Source organism: Drosophila pseudoobscura, chromosome X (genome assembly GCF_009870125.1).
Source record: "Drosophila pseudoobscura strain MV-25-SWS-2005 chromosome X, UCI_Dpse_MV25, whole genome shotgun sequence".
Classification (NCBI taxonomy): Eukaryota; Metazoa; Arthropoda; class Insecta; order Diptera; family Drosophilidae; genus Drosophila; species Drosophila pseudoobscura.
This window is the reverse complement of record NC_046683.1, coordinates 2,418,014-2,443,624: the sequence shown is the minus strand read 5'-3', so window position 1 is coordinate 2,443,624 and position 25,611 is coordinate 2,418,014. Positions and strand designations below refer to the sequence as shown.

The following is a 25,611-nucleotide window of genomic DNA, read 5'->3' as shown; positions in this document are numbered from 1 at the left end:
AATGGAGGGGATGAATGTTTCGAATGAATATATCCCTTGAAGCGGTGCGGTGCCTCTTGCGGTGGTACGTGCCTGGGACCCCGAAAACGCTGTGTTTGCATTGGAATTTTCCTTCATTTTCCCACTTAATACTCCGCGAAAATGGCGATCGCCCACAGATGAGTGCTTCGCTTCCGAGAAACAGTAAAGATAGATTCGATTCGGACAGAGCGGACAGAGCCAGAAGGAAAATGATTATCGATTGAAGCGATTGAATGCCTACAGGGGGATTCTGTGGAATATTCAAAGTATTCATTCATTTATTCACTTGTTGAGCACGTTTTTCTTTTTTTCCTTTTTGTTTTTCTCTTTGTGTTTTTTTGGCTAATAAGGCGGGCACTTCGTGTTGCCGTTAGAGTTGGCTGCCTCCTCCCTCCACGCGCCGCCGTCTCTGCCTCGCTTTTCCATCGCATGTGCCACGTAGCGTTTCACAGGTCTGCTCTTCTGCTTCTGCTTGCCTCCCCTCGCTGCCCCGTGGGTTATTTAACCATGAAGCAGGGGCGGGGGCGGGGCCGGGGTTTGGGGCAGGTGCAGATGAGGGACATGTGTGGGATGGGATGGGACGGGGTGGCGAGGGGCAAGGGCCTGGGTTCGGTGGGCGCTGTGGCTGAGTCATCGTCGAAGTCAAACGCGTAGCACGGGACCGACCGCCTAAAACCAGCGAAGCGTCAAAGTGTCGACGAAACAGGTGGTGCCTCCAGGTAGCACGGGGGCAGAGCGAGAGACAGTGACTCTGATTGTGGCAGAGCGCATGTTACGCTTTTGTGGTTATTGCTGTTGTTGCCACAGCCACTGCCACTGCCACTGCCACACGGATCTTGTTTGGGGGGCAAGCGGAAGTAGTAATCAGTTTTTGGCCGCCGTACAAACGCCTCCCTGCCGCCTGCCCCACCAACGAGGGGCCTCTCTGGCTTCTACCTGCCCCTTCCACACGCACAGGTGCACGGTCCCCACCGCCCCATCCGTCTGCCCCCATTGCCGCTATTACAATGCGATTTTTTATTGTTCTTGTTTGAAGCCTCCACTCCACTCCACTCCAGAGTCCCCTGCCCCGGTTCCCCCGTTTCCCCCTAGTACCTCCCCCAGTCGATACCCATTACGGGCCATGGCCAGGCATACCCTTTCCTGTGTAGAGTATTGCGGCTGTGGGGCAGCACTTGGAACCACCCCACTATCTATAACGATATATTAGTTGTATCTTTAGGCATCGCTCGCTACCCGGATTCGAATGGAATCATCGAACGAATGAAGAAAGGCTTAGTTCTTTGGGCGTTGGATCATTCCGAGAATAATGCCTGATCGTACCTGGATCCCAATGAACCTTCAAGTGTATCTAAATTTTCGACTTGCAGCAGGAGAGAGAGAGAGAGAGAGAGAGAGGATTAGCCTTTCTCTCTTTCTGTCCGTCTGTCTGTTTGTCGGGCTTCCTTACGACGACGACGATGATGATGATGATTCCTGTTCCTGCCTTCAGTTCTGGTTGGAGCCTCCCCTTGAGAGTACGCAAGAAGCCCGGATGAGGGGGGCCTGGGGGGCTAAGGGGGCCAAGGGGGAGTCGCCGCCGCCACCTTCTTCCGTTCCGCAGTCGCGTTCCAGTTGAATGCGTCGCTGCCGCTGGTGCCGCTTCTGCTTCCGCTTACAATTCTTTTTTATTACACTTTATTACACATTTTATATTCCGCCTTTCCGTTTTCATTTCTATTTTCCCCTCTGCCGCTGCCGCTGCCTCTTCTCTCTTTTTCTTTCCTTTTTGGATAAATGATTTAATTATTTTTTATTTTTCATGCGTTGTAAGCAGCAGCACAGGGGACAGAGGGACAGAGGTCGAATAGGTGCCATAGGTCAGAGGTGCCATAGGTGCCATAGGTGCATAAAAATAGACAGAAAATTAAACGGTGTCCGCAACCGCAAATGTGACAAGCACTTAATTTTCCTGTTTGTGGAAAACGAGAGCCAAAATGCAGCAGCAGCAAAGAGGACGGGGACGGGGGGCGGGGGTCAGTGGTTGTTGCTGCCACACACAGTGTGTGGCAGGGTCCCAGTCAGCCGATGTCAGCGCCGGAGCCGGGGCCGGGGCCATGTCCAGGCGACAACAAATAATCGAATGACAGGATGCAATAGCATTCGTGATTCTTTTGGGTGATTCATGGTAAATGAAGAGTGAATGCATTGAATAAATGAACGAAATATGGCGAATATAGAACCCACCACTAAAGAGAGTCGCGATTCCTAAGATCTATCTGTTATTTATTTATTGAATTGAGTACTTTTCAAACGTACATCAAACTTGCATCAAACTTGCATCAAATGTACATCCATGAGAGACACAAATGAGTGCCCTTTCGTGGGGTAAAAAATGCATTCTTTTGCTGAAACATTCATTCTTTTATTCATTTCATTTGCATTTCCACCCACAGAAACCCTGCTCTGAAATGGGTAATCATTCATTTATGGCATGAATGCCAGTTGTTATTCACAGACGAAGCCTTCCTTAATGAAGAATGAACTCTTGAAACACAACATTTGATATCCATCTCCAATATTTCAGCATATTCCTCACTCAAACACTCAATCATTCACTCCACAGCCGCACAAATGTTCCTCTTTTTCCATGGTTTCAGAATCCGATTCGCAGCAGAACTTTGACAATTTTGTGGGGTCTGTATGCAAAGCTGTTCATCGCTTTCCCACATGCTTGTTCGTGTTTGGGTGCCACGGTTGCCGGCGGGGCAGGTGGGGCATTTGGGGCATGGTGTGAAAGCATATGTTTTCGGACAATGCCATCGCTTTGCCCTCAGACGGACCGGACCGGACCGGACCCAGTGCCAGTGCCAGTGTCCATTCTCTTCCACCACTTCTGACACGTTCTTTGAGCTCCTCCTTCTGCCAGAGGCCTCCAGCTCCGCCTCCCCATCTCCACCCCCTCTCTGCCGCCCTCAGGCATCACATTTTACATGGCAACTTTTCGCGGGGCCGTAGTTGTTGGTGTAACTATTATAATTGTTGTTGTTGTTGTTGTTGTTGGAGTTGTGGCAAGGGGGGCACAGGCGTTGGGGCTGGGAGGAGGGTTACAGCTGTTCTGCGGTATCCCGTGCCATGTTTTTTGGGGTTTGACAATTCTCTCGCTTTTCCGGTGGCTTTTTGGCATATTTTCATATCATATGTGGATGTCCCACCCACTCTTTATCCCCCCCCCCCCCTCTCTCTCTCGTTATCCTCTCCTTCTATTGGTCTCCTTTTTTCTGTTGTTTCTGTTGTTCTCTGATATTTTGTACTTGTTTATGCCCTCGTATTCCGTGTAGTGTAGTGTTGCCGCAGTGTTGTTAAGCCAGTGTTGCCATATCTCTTGTTGTTGTTGTAGCCCAGGGTTGCCGCCTGGTGCAGCCAGTGTTGCCATTGCTGCCGCTGCCGCTGCCGCTGCTGCTTCTTTTGTGCTGTTGTTGCAGTTGTTTATTATGCAGTATGTTGCACGTTTTGGGGTTTTTCATTTTATGACAGCGACAACAACGCAGCCACCAGCCACCGAGGAGTGGAAGGGAGCCCGAGCGTGGCCCCCGAGGGCGTGCAGAACACAACAGAGAGACTGCCACAGCAACAACAATGAAACTGGCAACAACAAACCAACCAACAAACAAACAAACAGCAACATAAGCCAATGATGAGCTTATTACAAGCGACCGGCAAAAAATTACCAAAACACAATCATGAAAATGATGGAAAACCACCACAGAGAGAGAGAGAGCAAGAGAGAGAGAGGGCCAGAGGGCTAGAGAGAGGTAGAAAATAAACAGCCATCAAATGTTGATACATTTTAAAGGTTTTGCGCATAAAAACACGACTTTGGAGAACTTTAAGGGGAGATTCAACAACAGAGAAATGATAGAAACAGATATCGGTGGATATAGCCCGTGGAAATCGTTGAAATGTTGGAAATATTTGGAGAATTGTTTCATATTTCACCAGAAAAACAAAGCATAGGGAAAAAGCAGGTCTCGACTTCAATTAAATATTCGGAAATGTTTAAAATTAAATATAATTCACTTTGAAACAAACATAAATGTACGACATGGGAAATGTGAATATATTTAATCTGATAGTAAAAAATATTTTTTTTAGTTCTGAAATAATTTTTTTTTTAAATATAAATATTATATAAAATATAATAGAAATATAACTAAAATTTTCTATTAATATAGAAATATAATTTTCAAAAATAATTTCAATTAAAAATTAAAAAAAAAAAATTATATTAATGTCAAAGTTGAGGGGAAAACAGCTTTTCTTTTTACAATTTCCACGCTAGTAAAAGAAATATTGGAATAACGATTTGAATAGTTATAGAGAGATATATAATAGTTTCAGTGATTTTTTCTCTCTGTGTAGAGTTACAAATCGAAAGCGATATAAGTCGAATGAATTTGGGGTTCTCTGAATGAGTGCAATGAATGATACGAGTATGGAATCCATGGGATCCGTAAAAACCCACCTTCCACCTTCCTTCGTTTGGGGGGGAGCTTGTGGAACTTTGGAGAACTCCATCACATAGGACACGATGGTGTTCTGTGGGATCTCTGCCCCAGCCACTGCCCCCGCCCCCGCCCCCGCCCCTGCCCGTGTGCCTCATCGCATGTGATGCATGATTATTTGCATTTTCAGTCGCGGATGGTGGCGGTGGGGATGCAACGCACATGTTGTAGTGGCATAATGGCATGCAACATGACCGACTGACAGCGGAGCCAGAACCAGATCCAACCGCCAAAGGGCCCCCACGAGACTCCAAACAATGGGACACGAAACACTTGCAACAGCAGCGGCACCAACGATTCGTTGAAATCATGTGAGAAATGTATTAAAATTTGTTGCGACAGCGAAATGCTAGCAACAGCAGCAGCAGCAGCAGCACCCCCCGTGCCCCATGCCCCGTGCCCCATTCCCCCGATCTGTGTGGCATGGCACCCACGCCAATGCCAGCGTCCAAAGCGGGGCCAAAGTTTGCTGCAGCTGCAACAGTTGTTGCTGCTTCTGCTGCTGCTGCTGCTGCTGCCGTTGCTGCTGTGTGTGGCATCTTCTGGAGCGGATTCCCATGAACCCCCCCAATGATGGCGCCCTGGAGGCGGAGGAGGAGGCGGAGGCGGGGGGTCGTGTGACCACGAATGCGCTGACATGCTGATGCTGCAACAACGAGGGGGCAGGGGGACACGGCAGGGGGACAGGGGCATTGTGTTGCTAGTTGTTAACTTTTGCGCTGTCAATGATTTTGTGGTCCAAGCAATTGAATTGATGATGACTGCTGACTAAACACAGGGCACAAGCACAAGAGGCAGCCACCGCGGGGGCCGGGGACGGGGCCGGGGGCAGGGGTAGGGCAGCTGTTGGATCACGAATCCAGAAAACAGTAAAACAGAGTAGGTCCAGTGGAGTCCCTGCCCCTGGCCCAGCCCCTAGCCCAGCCCCTGGCCCAGCCCTGCCCTGCCCCTTCTCCTCCAGGGAACGTGAGATGCGATCAAGCATCCAATAGATGCTCCACATTCAAAATCATTCAACTAATGATGCGATGCAGCTGCAACATGCAGCCAAGAACGGTGGCAGGCAGCAGCCAGCAGCCAGCAGGCAACAACATTGATAAGGAAATCCATAGAAAGTTTAATGACTCTTTCGAAGTGTGAGGGAAAGAGACAGTATATGCCACAAGCAGACAGAGACAGAGATCAGAGAGTCACACAGAGACCGAGAGAGACCGAGAGAGAGCAAAAACAAAATAAAATAGAATAGAAATATTGTTGAAATATTGTGCGAAAAACATTCAGAAACCCGTGAGAACATTGACCTCCGATTGAACCGATCAGCACTGCAAAACAGCAGCAAATCTACACTGCGAGAAACTTGGACACTTTTAAGGCTCCAGTGGAATGGCACTCGTTGTGTATCCCCTAAGGGTTTCCCCATATATTGTTGTTTTTCTACCATTTCTACCATGGAATGTGTCCTTTCGCTTAGGGGTAATCTGAACAGTGAATCAACATCATTCAAGGCCTCATTCGATGACCCAAAGCGTGCTCGAATGTGGTCCTCCTCGAGGCCACGACTATCCCTACAGACACATACGGTAGATAGTGTTTTCTCTGAGTGTAGCAGTTTGGGACAGGGACAGGGACAGGCAGAGAGCGGGAGAGTAAGGAGCAAAAGCAGATTGCATTCTGCCATAAAAAAACTCTACGGACTACAGTCGGGGGTCGGCTCCTATATGTCGTGTCTGTCGTGCATTGTTGATAATGATTGGATGACTTTAGCCGATGCTGCCTCCCATCCATCTCGCCTCCATCTCTGATGTAACCCCTCTTCGGCACCCCCCCACCCCGCTCCCCTTTCATGACAGATCAAAGTTCTCTGTCTCTGTCTCCGTCTCCGTCTCGCTGTGTGAATATTCCATTGGGGTTTTCGGGCTGCTGTCCCTGACATCTGGGGCCTGGTCTTTGAATGCTGATGATGGTTTTGATGTGGATGGATGGATGGATGGATGATGACAGCAATGCAGCGCAGTCGATGAGGCTTCTGCTGCCACTTGTCTCCTTGCCTTACTGCCTCGTCGCGAGGCAATTAATTGAGCTTTAATCATGTCTTGGTCGCGGATTTCGTCTCTCGCGGATCTCTTGGATCTGTTTTGCAATTGCCAGAGTTCAAGACTGAATCAGCCTCCAGCTTCCTTCTCTTCCCGATTCTCTGATCTGCAAATGGACTCCTTGATTGATTTTCGATATTCTTTTGCTTCTTTTGAGTGTTTCTTGGCCTGCGAATAAAGCAAAACCGTTTCCTATTCCTTGATCATGGAACTTGTGAATAATTCTGTCTATAAATCCAATGAATATTTCCATTCGATCTTTTCGGGCAACTCCATGAGGGACTCCAATATCTTGCCTTCAAAAAGGAATCCCAATGCGAATGGATCGTAGTCCCCCCCTCCATGTCCCCCCCTTCTAGCCATCGATCGTCGCTACAATGGGATTTTGCTTTGTACTATCAAATGAATGCAAATTTTGCGATTGTCGTCATCTTAATATTAATTTTAGTCGCACTTCCCCCCTCCTGCCGCCTGCCTCCACAACTGACGTTCCCTCGCTTTTGCCCCACTCCCCCACCCCCTCCCCTTTTGGCATTTTTGTGGTCGTTGAAGTTTTCATTGTTCATAAATTTTAACGGACTTATAATGATTATCATTTATATGTCTTTCTGCCTTTTTGCCTTTCAAGTATTGCTGTCTGTCTCTCCGCCTCTTTCTCTGTCTGTCTGTCTGCAGTTGTTCCGTTCCCCCCCCTCCCCCTCCGCCACCCCCTCTCTGTTCCGCTTTATTGCCAAAAGAAGAAAACAAGTAAGAAATCTTGCGTTTAATTTAAACATTTTTTGCATAAGCGCGAATTATGAACAGCAATAAAAAAGTACAGCACAAAAAACGAGAAAAGAGAAAGAAAAGGGGGCTTTGACGAAAGACGACACCCTAGAATATACCCCAGACCCTCTAAATACCCTCTATCGTACGGGAGTGTAATACAGGGGCGTATAAGGGAGTATAATAATGGTATAGTGGGTATGATATGGCCATGAGAGATCTATTTGGATGCCATTTGATTCCTGATTCAAAGAAGACTCTGTCAAAGAAGAACGCACCTCCGAAGCAATTGGAAGCCGAGAAAGATGGAAGATATCCTTGAAAATAATAGAGTTCTTGTGGTAGAATATGATTTATGATCCGATCTGAGCTATCCAGAAAGGTTCGTTGTATATTTAAAGAAATACTCTCAAATGTCCCTCAGATTCGGGCACATCTCCGGATGCGAATGAAGCATTGATTCACTGTACAAAATTACCCATAAGCGAAAGGACACATCCGATGCAGATCAAGGATTCTGGTGCATTTTCCTATTAAAAACCAAAACAGATTACGATTTACAACAAAATACCAAAAATATGGAGATATTGAAGGGAAAGAACTAGAAAAAATATAGAAAAACCCACTCTATGAATGATTCAGATCGGGAAGCCTTTGGGGGGAGTGAAAGGAATCGTAATATACCCTGTCGCTGCCCCTTAAAAGGGTATCGAAACGCGAGAAATATGGAATGAACGAATGAACGAATGAATGAATGAATGAATGAATGAATGAATGTCGATTGCAACAGTCAGACTCAGAGGCAAGGGGCAGGGGCCTGGGCAGGGGGCAGTGGCACGAGGGCAGTGCCTGGGGTGGGGGGGAAGATCTGTTTGGGCGCTAATTTGATTTTTGTTGCCTTTGCGGCGCCACGGAACAACATGCAATATTGCAGCAGAGCCAGCGGCAGCGGCAGCAATTGTTGCTGTTTTTTTACAGTTTTTTTTTGTTTTTTGACATTTTAAACTTGTTTTTGGCGGCGGCTCACATTTTTATTTGTATTTTAATGATCTTTCGTTGATTCGCAAGTTGATTGCGGGACAAGTTTTCACTCGGCCAGCAGATACACAGATACCAGCTAAAGATACAGATACAGATACAGATACAGATACAGAGCCCTATTCCCACAGACACGACACCCATAAGACCCGTAAAACAGCCCACAACTGGAACCGAATCGAATGGAATCGAATGGAATGGAGTGGTAAAGGGAGGAATGGGGAACTGAAACTGGAATCGAATCTCTCTGGCGGATGGATGCAAATTGCTATTCATATAAACACTTTTTCGGACTTGTATCTAAACTTTAGAGTATCTGTATCTGTATCTGCATGTGCATGTGCCCCTCGGAGTATCATCTTTTTCCTCTGGGAGTATCTGTGGGATACACGTGCAGGGGAGCTCTGCTCTCGTTGAATGTTTGTTGGAAATGTCAAACTTGTTTGATTCTCAAATCAGCGGCAGCCAAAGCCACCCATCGGATACATCTCCCCATCTATTGTAGATGTATCTGTTGGATTGAAATAGACATTGCGTGGCACAGAGACAGAGGGGGGGAGACAGCCCCTGTGATTGGGGTTCGGTTCGAACCGAGGGAGCTGCCTGGCTGGCAGGGGGGCAGCGGGGTAAGGGGGAGTGGGGGGTTCATGTTCATGTTCTCGTCCGCTCATCGAGGCGTAGAATTAAACTGTCAAATTCAACAAATAACTGGATTTGTTACACTGAAATGTTCGAAATACGGAAAATGGCAAACGGGAAAGCGGAAAAACGGAAAACTAGACCAAAATCTGAAGCTCAAACGAAGACTTGAGTGCCCTTTGGGGGGCGGGGGGCGGAATGCTCGTATTACATGGTGTTATCCTCCGAAAGGAGGCCCACTGATGCTCTGGGTTGATTATTTCTGCATTCTCAGGCAAGGAAAGGATCTTGGGATCGAAACGAAGAAGTGTCTGCAGGGTCTAGAATCTAGCACAGAACATCGTAGAGCATCGTAGAGCCCTACAATGGATAGCACATACATACAATGTATCGCATATTGTATAATGCTTATCGTTAAGACCGCCCCCGGATGTCGTTCTTCTTGGAATTTCGATGTTTTCGGTCTCTCAAGGTCGCATTTTGTTAAGTGCGCCATTCCGTTGGCCGTCCGTTTGATGATAGTCCCCCACGTTGTACTTCCTCTTGGATACGGGATATGGCACATGCCCCACTCACCCACTCACCCAATCACCCAATCACCCACTCAGCCAACCACTCAACCATTCGTTCCACTCATTTCTATTCTCATTTTCCTCTCATCTGGTTTGGCTTCCTTCCTCTCCCCCCACCCCGCCACCCCGCCATGCCGCTCTCCTGTTTCCCCGCTTCCTCGATTTATCAACGCAAAAGTTTCGTTCGGCTTCGACTCGAAATAAATGTTGATTCAACATTTCAACATTTCGTGGCTTTAATTTCTGGCTTCTGGCTTGCTCTTTTTTAATTTTCAGTATCCAGCCACGTGTCCCCCCCCCCGCAAAGGACCGGAACGCCAGAGGGAGTGCATCCTGCGCACCGCTCCCGACGATACATTCGGCGATAGAGAAAGGTTTTTTTCTCTCTCTGGAACTCATATATCATTTGGCTTTCATGTGGCCGCCTGATTTGGGGTGAGTACGGGTTACACACACACACACACACACACATATATCCAGAGATATATTTTTTATTGGGGATCGTCCGGGAGGGGCAGGGGGGGCGGGGGGCTATGGAAACGATTAGGAAGAGAGGATCTGCATTGCAGACATTGCAGAAAATGGTACAGAATACGATATGGAATGATATTTTTTGTTGGTATTTTTTTTGGTATTTTACTCCTTAAATAATACCCCGCTGCTGCTACATTTCGATGCCATTTTTCTAGTATTTTCGTCTTGGCAGTTTAGTATTTAAAGGAGAAGTTCCGCCCCAAAAGAGTTGCCCACCCACTTGTGCCCACTTTTTTTCCGGTGATAATTTTGCATGCCATAAATTCTGAGCAAAAAAACGGGGAATAATTTCGCGGGGGCGTTGACAAGTTTTTTCACGCTCTCGCGTGTCTGTTCTTTTTGCCCTTTCGCTTTTTATTTCCCGTTTTAGTTGATTAAACACAACAACAACTCTGCGCTCTTGCCAATTGGCCAGTTGTTGGCCCGACTTTCTGCTGAAAATGCATTTTCCAGGGCACAAAAAACGTCGGGGAGTCCGCCGAGAGCATTAAGGGGTATGTCACACACACACACACACACACACACTCATACGTGACGTGGCAGAGGCAGAAGGCCAGGCCCCCCCACTGTTGAAGAGCTCCTCATTTATGGTACTAAATGGGGTCTGAACTATCATAATTTCCTGGGAGATTCCTCTTGATGTAAGTCCACTTGGGGCTTCTGTTTAGTTCCCTTGATATTTATGAGGTTTCTAATATTCGCTGTGAGGCTGTTAGGGGGAAACCCACCAATTAGTTGTGTTCCATGAAACTCCATCGAAGGGCAGATCTAACGCTTTTCGAATGCTTCAAAGCAAACCTTAAAAGAACTATTGAAACCTTACGATAATTACCGCTTGCTGACGGGAAGATACAATTACCAATTAATACCAAAATATCAGATGAAACGCAAGAAAGAGGCTTAAATAATGCTTCTTTTAGGATTGAATATCTTTGAAAATGGTTAAGGAAATAAATCAAAGAAAACCTTTGAAGAAGTGTGACAACAAAATAGAAGGTTTACCCAAGAAACTTTACCGAATTGAAGATGTATTATTGATCCTTTGAGATCCTTTGGATATGCTTCAGGTAAGAGGCTTCAGTCAAAGGTCAAAGGATGCATTATGGGAACCGGGAATGATCCTGTCTCCTCGTTCTCCCTGGGAGCACTGGGAGTCCCTTTTGGGACCCTCTGTAGGGCATTCCTTCGTTCGAGCACATCCTCTGGCTCTTAATTGCTGCTGATGCTGCTGCTGTTGCTGTTGCCTGTCGATTCCCGATGTAGTTGCCGACTGTTTCTTTATCTCAGTGACCATAAATAATGGGAATTCTCTGCAAAGTTCGAATCGATGTGCATAAAATATACGAGTGCCAGCCTGCCTGCCGGCGAGTGCTACATGCTCGTACTATATCGATGTTGTTGCTGTTGCTGTTGCTGCTGTTGCGAGTGTGTTACCGCACATTGAATAAAAGTTACAAAATCCAAAATTAATGAACTCGTCGATTTGGCAACGGCAGAGGGGCAGCGGGGCAGAGGGGCAGGGCGGCAGAGGGGCAGGCGACGACTGCCGCTTCGTGCTTTCGTGGTTCAATAACATTTCAATTGCGTTGACATAATTTTAATTAAATTAAAATCGAAAACAACAGCAACACCAGCAGCAACGGCAAACACACAATGAATTTTGAAGAGGGATACAAATAAATAAATACAAAAAAAAAAAACAACAGCAAAAAAGCAAAAAACCCGAATGAATGCAAAAAAAAAACAAAAAAAAACCACGCTTGCGTCTTGCTAACGGGGTTAACCAACCAAAAGGCTATAAAAACCCCCCAGGGATTCGTGAGCATTTGCATTTGGCCTCAGAGCTGCAGCACTGCACAGTGTGCACTCGTTAAAGCAATCATTTTTGCTCGTACTGTGACTCTACGAAGCCCTACTGATCCCTCAGAGATCCTCCACAGAAGATCCCATGCCCATGTCCATGCCCATCAGATGGTGTCTCAATGTCTGGCCTCTCACTGTGACAGACCCTCTCCCTGTCTCTGTCTCTCTCTGCCTTCTCTGTCTCTGTCTCTGTCAACCCGGAAGCGATAGCACAGCTGACGGACAAGCGGACAGCCTCCAATCGGCGGAAGATAACTCCCCCACGACCATGCACCCAAAAAACAATAAAAATTACAATTTAAATAAATAAAATATGTAATAAGCGAAAGAACGAGAGAGAGAGCGATCTTTCTCACCCTGTCTCTCTTTAAATGGCATATATCTCTTTCTTCTGTCCCTGCCCCATGCCCCATGCCCCACAAATGCCCCTGAGAACGCGTGTAGATTGTGGGTGTGGGAGTGCATTGTGTTTCCCCTTTTGCATACATTTTTTTCACAAAATCGCAGCGTAAAATCATTGTGGCCATTAATCATAGTACATATACTAAGTACATTAATATATACTAAGTGTAGTACAAGTACTATACGGCACAGGCACAGATTAAGCGTTGATTGACGTGCCAGGAGACTCTCCTCTGTCTGTCTGTAAACTATGAGAGAAGAAAGACTGCAGACGGAAAATGGCAAATGGAAAGCTGTGGAAACATCGCGACTTTTAAGATCAATGCTCGGAATAGTACGTGTATCTTATGGATTGCAGCATCTAGCTGTGATTGAACAAAACGATTAAAGATTCAAGATTCAAGAATTTCCATGTCTTGCCATTAAACGAGTAGGTTTTCCCGTTGATAGAGATCGCAGAACCCATTTGTATATCGATTATCGGATCGGACTCTTCTCCTGCATTTCTTCGAGGGATGAGCTAGAGGTGCTATATTTTTTGACATCTTGTAGATACAGATACAGGAAACACTCGCACTTACCCGCAAATTCTGTTGCAGAACAAAGAAATTATTGCGGTAGGTCGAAGCCATTGCTTTTATAGGAAAAGTGTCGAAGGTTTCGCTTCGTTTTGATTGGGAAAACATACCCAGATACTCTCAGTAACTGTCTGCCACATACGAGTCTGTAGAATCGGATAGAACCCGATTCCTGGCCGGATAAATACATAGCTGGATAGATGCCTTGTCTTTGGCTTTGTCTCAGGATATGCTCTGGCATCTCTTTACCCGAGAGAGCGGGAGAAAAGGTTTGCCTTTTCTTGATTGCTTTATAATTGCAGGACTCACATTTCTGTGAATCCGTGCAAACTGTCCATCCCCTCATCCACACATACATCCATTTATTCATTCATTCATTGCGAATATCATGCCAATTGCAATTACCGCCCTGACGGAGAGGAGTGTGGATGTGTGGATGTGGGGACGTGGGGATGTGTGGATGGGCGTTCACTTTGATTAATACCATCATTTGGCCTGCCTTCTTGTCCACTTAATGCAATAGCAATAACAATTATTTATCAATTAAGCTATTACATTTCATTCAATTCAATTCAGTTCTCGATTCGATTCGATTCGATTCGATGCGATTTCAATGCGAAATAACCTTCCACATTCCATATCCGCTCCTCCCTCCCCCCCCTCGATGGGCCTGCGCCTGGAAATTTATGCGAAAAGTTCAATTGCGTTCAAAATGTCAATAATTTGAGGTTGTGTTGCGGAGTGGAATGTATTTTGTCTCATGAATTTTGCATGTGACAATTTATTTATTTATTGGAATGGAACTACGGAGCGCCAACCGCGAGGCGACTTCTGCTCTTCGGCTCTTCTGCTCTTCTGCTCTTCTGCTCTTCTGCTGTCCTATTAAATTGAATATCTAGCAAATTGGCTTGGGCATTGTGTGCCACAGATACCCATACCGACACCCATACAGATACACGTGAACACTCTGTGGGAGAGTGAGAGATTGTTTTCACATTTCCATCGGCCGCCACGCCCCCCCCCGCCCACCGCCTCTCTGGGCCGCGCTCAAATGGGAAAACGTGTCAAAGGTGTTGGCAATTTTCGCAGTCAATTGGCATTAATTGAGTGTGAAACACAAAAATATTTTTGTAAATTGTTGCCGCTGCTGTAGTGGCGGTGCCACACAGCCCCCTGCCCCGTCCCAAGAGGCAGGTTGCTGTTACCGCAAATGCGCCGCGCAATATGCAAATTGATTTGCCGAACAATTCATTTGAAAACGCATTGCATAAGCCGCAAAAGCTGCAGCAACAGCTACAGCGAGACAGCGACAGAAAACCGATTCAAGCCAGACGCCAATTGGTGGAAATTGTTTGGAAAAACCGGACTAAAAAAACGGCAAAAGGTGGTCCGACATTCCCCACAGTTCCACGGATCTACGGATCCACGGATCCACAATTGGCGGGAATGATGAGGCTTGACCTTTGTCGCTACTTGTGGCCCCCCCTCTCCCCCACCCCAGGGCAAACCTGGACAGTCCTTTCCTTACTATTTCCATTCCATTCCTTAAGACTTTTCTTCCACTTGGAGCACAAATCCACTTGCTTATCATTCAGGCATTAGTTTCACACTTGTTGCCCATCGTACAGCAGTGCTCCTCGGTTGCTGGCACTCCTTTCCGCCTCGAAACAGTCCGGATGAAAGGCAGTCATTGGCAGACAGATCCCCTTATCGTGCAGCAGTGCCCATCGGTCGCTAGAGCTACATTTCTCCCTGGAATCCGCGCGTTAGAGTTCCATTAATCACCTGTTAGCCATCCAATTAGACACCTACTTCCAGTCCCTTCTCAAAATGAGTTAAACATTCATGATATCTCCTTCTTAATCGCGGAACCTGTTTAGCGGATTCTCCCGTTGCACTTTACTTTGAGAGCTAATCAATTTGTACGAACGACCCGTGCACGCGCCTCGAACCGGTTCGAGTCCGCAAGATCTTGGAATTATCATACAATAAGAGAGGAGCGAAGCGCCGATCTTCATTCATATTCATATTCATTTTGATGCATTTGCATTCAATTGAGAATCCCCTCCCCCCCGTATGGGGTATTCCACAAACTTTCACACTTGAACAACAACAAAAAAAAAACCGAATCGCAATACGAAAATATCCAAAAAGCATTTCAAAATCTGTTTTTCAATTCCGTTTGCGTTTAAAGCCCGAAAGCACCGAAGAAGGGAAGCAGGGAAAAAGCCAAACAAATTAAACAATGAAATGTAGTACGAATGAATAGTATTCGAGCGAGTGCTCCCCATAATCGCACTCGTGCCCGCACCCCGTACCCCGCACCCCGTACTAGCCCGTATGTGGAACAAATAAAGAGGTCTCTTCTGGCCTTGAATTCAGCGCCAAAAAACCAAAATACGAAACACCGAATGGATGTGTGGATGTGTGGAAGTGTGGAAGTGGCAGAGCGGCAGCAACAAATACTTTAATAAATAATAAACAATTGTTTTCTCTCTTTCTTTCTTTCGAGTGTTGAAAAGCCTCGCAGTTTTGCTTAAAAAAAATTACACAAAATAAATACAAAAAATGAATAAAAAATGTAAATAAAATGGAAATAAAATGCGCGTACAATTGATAAAATAAAAATGCAAATGGCAGCAACATTCGCAGACAAGCGACACATGATGTTGCTGTTGCATGTGGCAACAGTATCATAAAACATGAAATTGTGTTCCATTTAATTTTCAATGGGATTTCTGGCACGACACGGCAAGGGGTCCGGTCACTGGCCACCGGTCGGACCCCCGCCCACCGCCCACCGACCCATCGATTAGCATATACGAGTATGTGGCAGGGCTCTCCATCCACAACCGCACCCATTCTCCACTGGCCATTGGCCATTGGCCATTCCATTCGTTGTTGGCCCAAATCGCTGTTGGCATATGCATATTTCATAATACCAATTGAAGGCTATTTCAATTAGCTAATTTTGTCCCCATTTTGGGCCTGCCCTGCGTGCCCTCCGTGCGTCCCCCCTCCCCTCCCTCGGGTGGCACTATCTACGGGTTAAGGGGGTTGCCTAATGTCTAAATAGGCCATCGTTTATCGGTTATGGATAGTCGTATCCGAAACAAGTTTAGATATTCGGAGCACAGGCAGAGGAAAGCGCAGCCACCATTCCAGGAGCGTAGAATAGAAAGCAGTTCGGGGATGGACTCTAAAATGATGAAATATATTTCAGAAATCGATATACAATACTCAATAACTGAGAACTCTTCGAACAATTGCACTGTATACCTATTTGTATCTAAATCGAATATCGATAAATAATCATTTATGGCCTATGGCTGGTAATCGAACTAAGTTCGTGTCCAATCCTAGAGCTATCGCTTTTTGATCGATAACTGATGGATCTATTGATAAACGATTCAGAGCTTGTTGCACATTTCCCCCGTGACAGAGCCACTGGCATGTGCCCTGAACCCCCCAGAGCCCAGAGCCCAGACCCAAGCCCCGAGCCCCAAAGGTCACTGCTCCACCAACTGCCCAGCTCCCCAGCTCCGTTCCAGTTCTGTCTCAATGCATGTCCGTGCATGTGTTGCCAAAAACTGTACAACTAATCGTAATATTTCCAGTCGATGTCCGCTGTTCGATTCGTGTTTTTTTGTGAGTTTCAGAGCTTTTTATGATTATTAAAACTACTAATTGGGCTGCCGTTTAATGGCCATTCGTCAAGCCATTGGGAAGAGAGAGACTCGGACAGCATTTGTCATTGAGAGTTCAACATTTGGGTGGGAATTGGGGATTGGGGACTGTGGACTGAACAAGAAACAAGGAAGCCCATTGTTCCAGTGGCAGGGGTTGCAACATGCAATGTCAATGACAGGCGCCCCCGTTGGGGTTCAAGTGCGACGACAACCTTCCTTTTTTTCGGTGTCGCCAGCGGACCCTATCGATGCTTATCGGACGGAAAGACCACTAAGTTCCATTCCGTTCCATTCCGTTCCGTTCCGAATGGAGGTCTATGACTCAGTGGCCGTGCAATTAGATGTTCCTCCGATCCACAGCGATGCATATCGTTCTGTTTTCTTCCTGGAATTTATGGAATTATGGTCGTATGCATATGTGGCTGCACTGAGAGCAAGGATAGGGGTCTGCATTCAAATGCAGGGCAACCGATGGGCGCTGCCGCATGTTGCGTGACATCTCAGACCAACGAAAAGCTTTTCCCAAAGTGTTTTCCCTCTCAAATGAGCAGCCAGCCAGCACCTCCTCCAATCTTGTATCTATAGACTCTGTATTCGGAATGCACGTTGTTTTCTCTCAGTGTACGGGTGCATGCGTGTAAAGTTTGTTTCACATCCACTTGTTGCCGCTTCTGTTTGCCGCTCTCGTCTCTGGCCTGTTGTCGGCTGTTTGTGCAGTGCATTCTGTGTCTGTGTTGGCTGTGTTGTCTGTTGTCTGACTATCTATTTGTCTATCCATAGAATTTGGCCAGACAATGGCTACAGTCGGAGTTTGATAAACCACAGACGGCCGCCAGCGTCAACAGAGAGCCAGCGAGCTGCGATCCGATCATGAATGCAGAGATACAGATACAGATACACATACTTGTCTCGAACATAGTGTAAAGATAGAGATACTTTGTCCAAATCAAACACGGTCGCTGGGTTTCTTGGCCGACGTTCGCCGTTCGCTGTTCGCCGTTGATCTTGTAATTGTATCTCTATCTTTTACCTCCCACTCCCTACCTCCTACCTCCTACCTCTGGGTCTGCCCCGTCCCTTCGATGATGTGTCGACATTGACAGCGTTAATTGAATTGCAAACAACACTCGAAGTCGCCGTCGAAGCGAAAGCTTCCCCCGAGGGGGAATCGAAATCGGAATCGGAATCGGAGTGATTATTCGCCATTGGACCCGTACCCATACCCATACCCATACCCGTACCCGTACCCTTCCCTTTCTTCGACTGAAGAGTGAAGAATCTACAGATCGTGTTGCCAAGTGTCAGGGGGGGGCGGCTGCAGGTGTTGACCTAGGTTCTGTTTTGGGGCTCGAATTTCGCTTGAGAGGGCGCCCCGCTTGACGATGTTTGCTTTGTGATTTCTTTTCTCTAATCGTTTCGAGTGTGTTTCTTGTTGATGGAAATTTTTCGTTTTATTTGTTGCTTCTTTTTTGGGTGATAAACACAATTGTCGAAACGATTATTTATTGATTTTTGATGTTTTTAGGAATCCCAATCGAATAAATGACCATTCAATCGATTTAATCCATTCAAATACCATAAAAAACGATAGAGATCGGAGGCATTACTTGATGATCATTCGAACCGATACGAGCTTAAGAGACAGTAATCGAATTTAATCATACAAATAATCGATAATCGATAGCATCGATTGTCTATTAATGGCTGATTGTTGAAGGGTAACTGTCGCTAATCTATCTCTTAGGCATTCCGCAATGACAGTCCATTTATTAATGCTTTTTTTGTGCTCAGATTTAATCGATTGGAATTGCATTTTTCAAATTTATTTCTCGATTATAAATGAGTTTTTGGTATGGTTTTTAAATTAATTTTTAAGCCCGTAATTGGTAATTGGTCTGTGCTTTTGTGTTTCTTATTTTGTTTTTGCTGCACATCGTATGTTTATCAAAGCTCACGGATGGATTAATGGACGACTCGATTGATTAATGAGTGGACCCGTCCTAGCAATTTGAGTTGTGTTTTCGAATTGAATTGTTCGGTTTTTCGATCAGATATTCAGTGTATTTACACATGTATGTATATCTAATGGATCGGCTGGTTCCAGAACCATCTTATCGGCGTGTCCCTCACCTTCAGAGCCGCTCGACTGCTGTCCGTGGATCCGATGCATCGTGCCACTGCCGGCCGTTATCAGGGGCTTCGCCTTGGCCCTCTGAGGGAGAGAGAGCGAGTGCATTTCATGGCCAGGTTTGTGTATCTTTTGCCTCTGTCTGCTATCAGTAGACACGGAGATACAGATACTCAGATACTTTTCTCACTTTTGGCGTTCACATTGCGATTACGGCAAGGACGTGGCCATCTCGCTCTCCCTCTCTCTTTGTGTAACTGTAACATTCGTATCTCACAGATACGTTGCTGCTGCCGCTGCTGCTGCGGTTGTGGCTCAAGGCTAAGGCCAAGAGTGTGGCGGCAGGTAGATATGTAGGCCCTACGGCTGCTACCTGATCGCCCTGCCTCTCACCTTGCTCCGCTCCCACTCTTTCTCTTTCCTTAGAGTGTGTGTGTGTGTGTGTGTGTGTGTGGCAGGATCAGCGTGCAACAATGACAGCAAGTGTGGCAAAAGATTTACCGCCAATTCTGCTGTCGGCTGCCACAGTTCGGCGTTCTTGGGCATTGCGTAAGTTGCATGTATCTTCTCCATGCGCCGCTCTCTCTCTCGTATCTCGTATCTCTCGTATCTGTTGCCTCTGTAAATGTATCTGTGTATCTGTATCGTCGTGTGTGCTCTGCTCTGCTCTGCTCTCGGGCAATGTTTTGGATGCGATCTCCCTGCCCCGTACTCGTCCCGTCCCGACTGTCTGTCTATTAGTTGATACGAATATTTTCGTGTATTTTCCGCTCAGTCTGTATTCAGATCTTCAGGCATTCAAGTCGCTGCCACAAGCGACTGCCACAGCAACACAGCAAAAGAAAACTCGCGCAAAACTAGAATCCCTCCGTGTGTCCCTCCGCGTGTGCTTTGTTTTCTTTGGTTTTGTTTTTCCCGCAAGTCTGCAAGTGAAGTGCCACAAAAAGTACAAGCCCCTAGGAAAAATGTGAGTTAACTGCGCAAAAAGATACATTCACATTCGACTGTCAGTCGATCCTCCTCTCCGCCTTCCCCTCGTCTTCTTTGCAATTCAATCAATCCAGTAATTTGCGAGTGAATGAATGAATGAATGAATGAACGAATGAATCAATCAACGGAGCAGGCCTGAACGAAGAACAGCAATAACAAATTCGCAATTTGTTTTCTTTAAGTTTTCCATTGTTTTGCGGGGGTTTATTTCCCTTTATTTGTTTTTTTCTTTTTTCCTGTGTGTTCGTGCAACAACAATAACAATCATAACATCAGCACCGCGAAACCAGTGAAAATTGGCCAAAAAATATTCCCCTACCGCAGGGCGTGGGTGGGGATCGGCACAGCAAGATGGGGCATGAACTTCGAGAAGTGCTCGGAACATAAATGAACGGGGCATATGGCCACATGCAACACCTAAGATACTTAACCCAGGGGAGGGCTCAATGCCAGTCCAAGCCCCTCCATTCATGCCGCCACTCATAATCGTATTCATACATATATCAGACTCAGTCCCGAAGACCTCCTCCCTCCTCGCTCCTCCCAACTAATCACTGATTATGCAAATCACGGGGATATCAATGGGAGAGTGGGAGGGCCGTAGGGCCGTAGGGCTTATGGACAGCCATGAGTCATGAGTCATGGGCTCGGGCTTGGGCGAATTAAATGGGAATCGGAATTCGAAATTCCAAAAGAAAATTAATACCGTGACTTTATTTGAACAATATCGGAATATTTTACTTAATTTGAATCAATCGGAATGGAAATCAAGCAAATTTCAGCGGCTAAGATCGTAGATAAAGGATGCTCCCTATTCTGAGAGAGACATAATTGAAGGATACCAAAAGGGTATAATTGAATGCTTTAATGGCAGATTCAGTGGGAAGTTGTTAGGGATCTTCATGGCCTGTATCTGTATCTGAAGGTATTCCTTAAGATCTATTAAGTACACCCTACGATAGAAACAATATTGAATGCTTCAATCTGTTCTGTTTGGATCTTCATCTATCGTTTACCTCTGCTCCGATAGAAGTGGCACGTTTTAAGATACATTCAGTATTCAGATACGATTCAATCTTTAGACATGGAACTCAAGGGGAATAAAACTCCCATTTTCCTTCCCAAATATCGGGGATTTCTCAGAATTTCAGTCTCATTGCAGGGCATTCGATGGAGTCTCTAAAGCCCATTCGTATTCTCTCTCTCTGATTACTTACCCCTCCTTCCCCCTCCCCCCCCCCCCATCTCCCTCCCTATCGACCATTCTGCACCTCTGGTTCGCCCAATTTTTCTGTGTGTTCTGTGTGTGTTTTTTTTTGGCTGATTCTCATATTTATTGGGGGCTCAAATTTCGTGCCCGGCTTCGCGTTCTGATGGCTTGGGGGCTTTTCTGGGGTCTTGGGGCTTGTAAATCGAATCGAATCGAAACGAATGAATGCCTTTTTTTATGAATTCGGCACGCGTCTGCGTGCGCATTTCTCGAACGCGCGTTTCAGGTCTGTCTTCTCCCTGTCCATGGCCTGTGCCAACAACAGCAGCAGTCGGCAGTCGGCAATCAGTTTGTGGCAGTGGCAGTGGCAGTCAGCGGCAACATTGGGGCATCGCTGATCGCTGATCGCTGATCGTCGATCGTGTGTGCCCCAAATTTGTTGGGGGGCGACCCGGGGGGAGGGGAAGAAGTGCATTTTGCAGATCCCCCCGCCCCTTGCCATTCGATTTTCTGATATGTTTTCGCTTTCAGAGCGGATTTTGCAACTGTGAAATGATTCCAGCACCTGCTGCGAGCCCCATGTGCCCCCCAATCAGTCGTAATTGAAATCTAATTGCGTTTTCTTACGCCTCTTTTGCCCAATCTGAAGATTTTCACACGCATTTCGGCTCGGGAATCAGTTTTGTTTGGAAATCAATTCACAATTTGAATACACAATTTATGATCCAGCCATAAAGTCACAAGTCGGGGGACTCCAGGGAGAAGAGAAATGCGGAGGCATGGCAGCTGGAGAGATGGAAAAGCGTGAGCGTTTTGTGGGGGAAAATTGGCGTGAGAAGTGCCTTCGATGGGGCACGTAGACACCACAGCCACCGCCACAGCCACAGCCACAGATCATCCGCAGAGACAGAGAGGGAAACGCTGATTCTAGATAATTCCGTAATTCATTTTGCACACGGGTTCTGCTGGCCTTGCCTGCTCTTGCCGAGGGTACTACAGGGTATTACAGCGGAACAAAGCGCATTGATTGTCTCTCTGGCGTTCGGTGGATGATGTCAGTGATGTCAGTGGCTCATTGGGAAGAGGGTGGGGTGGTATATTAGATATAATCGAATGAGGGCCTAGACGGCAGTCAGTCGGACACTTTAACGGTGGTAACGGGGCACCCGTTCAAGTGTCGCCAGCAGCAGGTTTCGGCCAGGCCGTCGTCTTTTGGCAGCCTGGCCAAGTGTCTCCCTCCCCCTCTCTCTCTCTCTCTGTCTCTGTCTGTCTTGAGTGATTGCTCAGCGGCTGAGAGCCACCACTTGGGCTGCCTCCAAGTACAGCTTTTGCTTTGCATGTGACTGCGGCTGCTGCTGCTGCTGTTGTAACTTCTGTTTTTACGAGCATTTCGGTTCGTTTCGGTTTTGCATTTTCCTCAGGCCCCACAAAAATCAAAACAAGAACTGAAGGCTAACCGAACGGCTGGCCAAGTGGTAGATACTCTAGCGGATCACCAGATACAGGGATGCAACAAGTGGGAGAGTCTTTCCAAAGATGCTATCGAGATCTGGCTTTATCTCTGTTTCATCTGGGAAAATCTCAAGGAAATCCCTCAAGAAACCTTACGGATCATCATTGGTGCTGGATCGCTTCCTTCGTCTGGCAAATGGCTATACCCTCCATAAATGAAAGAGTATCGCAGTATGCGATACATAATATTGGAAAAGAGAAGCGAAGCCAGAAAACTGGTTGACACTGTGAACGAGTGGCCATAAAATCGTTGACAAATCAGCCACAGAAACAGCAGCGGCAATCCACGTGCGTGGGGCGATAGGCGACAGCAAGAGTCACAGCAACCGTAACAACATTCGAACAAGACCCAAAAGATACAAAGATACATTTCGGAATCGGAATCGAGGCGTTCGAGACGTTCGAGGCTTCGGATTGTATAATTCTTGACCAGCGACAGAGACATTGACATAGTCGAATGCATAATGAACCCCCTCCCCCTCCCCGCCCCCACACCGCCTACCGTTCCATTCTAATGGCACACATTTTGCGCACAACTGTACCTCGCTGCCGCCCCCGTACTGCTCTCCCCAGCAACACACACTTGCAGCTAATTGAACTACTTTAAGCATCGAGCACGAGTGCGAGTACGAGGTAATGGCCATTCGAAAACGAATGTCCAGATGTTATTTTTCACTGCCTCCCGCCATCCAAATGGCCGCCCAATTGGTTTCTATAATAGGGGAATCTGAGAAGTAGAAAGGGAGGGAAGGAAGACTCTGTCATGTGATGCAGTTCGATCGTAGACATCCGATGAGATCACAAATGATGCCACGCTAATCATCGTGCCCATTAAGTTCTGGAGCCTTGGAAAATTCAGTAACAATCGATTTACTATCGATAGCAATAATTTATCGACACTTATCGAATGGGATCATTGAATGGTTCTTTTGATTACTGATTGATAATTTATCGAAACTTTAAATGCGATTGTCCAACAAATTCTGACTTTTACGAAATTCAGTAACAATCGATTAATTATCGAAAGCCCTAGTATATCGACACTTACCGATTGGGATTATTGAATGGTTCTTTAAAGCCTGATGTTTCTAGAAATTCAGTAACAATCGATTAATGATCGATATCCATAATCTGTATTGATCATTGAATTATCGATCATTCGATTACAAAAATTATGCAAAAAAATGCGATTTTTAAACCAATTGTTAAATTTTGTGAAATCGATTTACAATCGATTAGTTATCGATAGGCTTGGAATGGCCTAAGCGATCGCTTCTTTGCTGTACTTACTTTGTGGTGAAATTCTGAAACCCAATCGACTGGAAGATCCTGGAAATAGAGAAACAGGAAATGGAAAATGAGAAATGGGAAATAAGAAACGAAGGATGTGTGAAGGACACTCGTGCAATATGGAATGCTTAGAGCTGGGGGACATGGACACTGCTGAATGCTGATGCCGATAAGCGGGGACATGGCCAGAGATGGGGCTATGCGGAAAAAGCAACGAGACATTGCAGGAAGGCCACAAAAAACAGGGCAAATGAATAGCAAGACAAGAGAGGGAGCGTGCAACTCATGTGCACGCACTCGTTTGGTTACGAGTCGTCCAGGCGTCCTCTGTGCGTGTTTGTCAGGATGCGGAATCCTGAATCCAGAATCCGGGCTACGGGATACGGGATACGGGATGCGGGATGCGGGATACGGGATTGAATCATTGAATCGAATTGAATACGTGCGAGCACGAAGCAGCATCAGCATCAGCATCAGCATGAGACTCAGAGTCTACCCAACCCAACGCGCAATGGCTACGTGTCCTGTGTCCTTCGTCCCGTGTCCTCTTCGGATCCTGTGTGTGTGGTGTCCTGTCCTGTGTGGGTTCTGCGCCGTGTTGTTATGTATTAGCAAGATGTCAATGTATGTTTGCAAGGAATTATGTCGAGGCATCTCCCCAGCACACACGGAACGTCCCCAAAAAACTGTATGTCCGTGGCCATTCCATGCCCGCGTTAAAGCCATCAAATGCTGTCCGATTCTGACAAACAAACAAACAGACAGACAAACAAACAGAACAGAACAGGGAACAGAACGCAAAAAAGTCTACAGAAGAAAAAAGGAAAGAAAACCTGCGGCTTTCTGATGCTCCACACCCGTTCGCATCTGTCGTCTCCTCTCCGCTCGTCTCGTCTCGTCTGGTGCCCCCAAATCGACATCAGTTGCTGATTTTTAATTAAAAATTTGCGACGTGTGAAGTTGATTTCAATTTGGGCTCCACGAAGCTGACAGATGAACTGATATAGGAACTGAGGCTCTGGCTCCGCAGAATGGAAGAGACATGGACATGGACATGGAATGGTCCCACTATCCTAGCCCGTCCTATGCCGTCCTATCCTAGACCCTCTGACGATGTTCGTGACTGACCAACGGATGCAGAGGAGGCGGCGGCGGAGGCGGCGGCGGAGGCGGAGGCCAGTTGATGGCTCTCGCGTGGCTGAAATAACATTTGATTCCTGGTGACAGCCGCCGCCGCCCCCGGAACAGCAGCCATCGTCACATCACATGAGTCTTTCGTCCTGACTGCCATCTCCCTTGAACAGGACCAAAGGGCGGGCGGGTTCATAAATATAGATTAGCAAATCGAAACAGGAAATAGAACAGCACATTAAACGGGGGATTGGATACTGGGGGATGGGTGGAGGGGTGGATGGGTGGAGGGGTGGATGGGGCTTTGGCAAATGCATTTCGAAGGATGTCAGTGTCAATTCGAGCATCGATTTCGGGCGATTTCGGGCAAGACTGCCCCGCTGATAGTGGATTTTCCAACTTAAAGCGAATTCCAGTCCTAAAGCGAATGATCTGGGAATCCGTGGGACTATAGATATATCGATATACAGCTGGGCGATTGGGCTTTGTTCTTCGCACAACCTCTTCCTATCGTCCATCGGCAGCCATCAAGTGGCAAGTGCAGCCAAGCGGTGCACCAACCGTGCCCCTGCCGCTCCCAAGCGCTTCAATTTGGGCTCTAATGCGGGTGTC

At 46.6% G+C, this 25,611-nt stretch overlaps 2 protein-coding genes across 6 annotated transcripts in view; one reads left to right on the top strand and one right to left on the bottom strand.

Annotated features, from left to right (window-relative positions):
• The window catches only part of LOC6902283 (chaoptin), a 180,475-nt gene that overhangs the window by 31,196 nt on the left and 123,668 nt on the right, over window positions 1–25,611 (bottom strand). For all 3 annotated transcript variants that reach the window (XM_033385612.1, XM_033385611.1, XM_015185874.2), the window contains one exon: window positions 23,869–23,907. The gene's annotated coding sequence lies outside the window, so the exon portion shown is untranslated. The remainder of the gene's footprint in view (window positions 1–23,868; window positions 23,908–25,611) is intronic.
• Window positions 1–25,611, top strand: part of fog (folded gastrulation) — a 33,278-nt gene that overhangs the window by 2,345 nt on the left and 5,322 nt on the right. The window contains exon 2 of one of the 3 annotated variants that reach the window (XM_033385613.1): window positions 9,949–10,107. The exons of 1 other annotated variant lie outside the window; for it this stretch is intronic. The gene's annotated coding sequence lies outside the window, so the exon portion shown is untranslated. Of the gene's footprint in view, window positions 1–9,948; window positions 10,108–19,649; window positions 19,834–25,611 lie in introns of those variants that run through there. One more of the 3 variants, XM_033385614.1, reaches the window with a different exon arrangement.